The sequence below is a fragment of the Etheostoma spectabile genome, chromosome 15 (assembly GCF_008692095.1).
Source record: "Etheostoma spectabile isolate EspeVRDwgs_2016 chromosome 15, UIUC_Espe_1.0, whole genome shotgun sequence".
In the NCBI taxonomy this organism is placed as follows: domain Eukaryota; kingdom Metazoa; phylum Chordata; class Actinopteri; order Perciformes; family Percidae; genus Etheostoma; species Etheostoma spectabile.
The window spans coordinates 13,919,423-13,920,057 of record NC_045747.1 but is presented as its reverse complement, the minus strand read 5'-3'; positions in this window follow the sequence as shown (position 1 = coordinate 13,920,057).

The window sequence follows — 635 nt, the reverse complement described above, 5'->3', positions numbered from 1 at the left end:
AGAGCACCATGTCATGGGACCTTTAAAGAAAGTTTAGTCAATATTATGGATTGCATTACTGCTTTAATGTAAAAACGTTGCCTTGGAGTGATGAATACACAGACCATTGTGACCTGACTCTGTAGTTTCCCACAACTCTACAGAGCTCATTGTTTAGCAACCTAGCTGTTTTGGTTCCCTCTCGTAGCATCACTTTGGGCTGCAGCAGGCAAAAAGCTCCAAAGACCAACTGTACTCTACTTGCTCAGCACCACACACAAACAGCAGACACACAGCAGACTGGCAAAGTTAACAACTAGCCGTTAACATGGTGGAGCATTTAGCGGCTAAAAAGCCAAATTTCTCCTTGGTAGACACCTGAAAACAGAGTTTAAAGTATCGTGAATTTTGGTCTTTCATTTGCCAGGTGGACAGAAACAGGAAATAAAACCAAATGAATGCTAAATATTGATCCGTATCTGCTATATTTTGTAATAATGTGTAAAATAGCAATAATCCCTAAAATCAATGTCACAATTAATTTTCAGATTTACATCTGTACCAATGAATTGCCCATATCTTTTTTAATACACTTTGAATGATTTTCTGTCCTCACAGTGGAGCTCTTATTAATTATTTATACTGAGTAAACAATA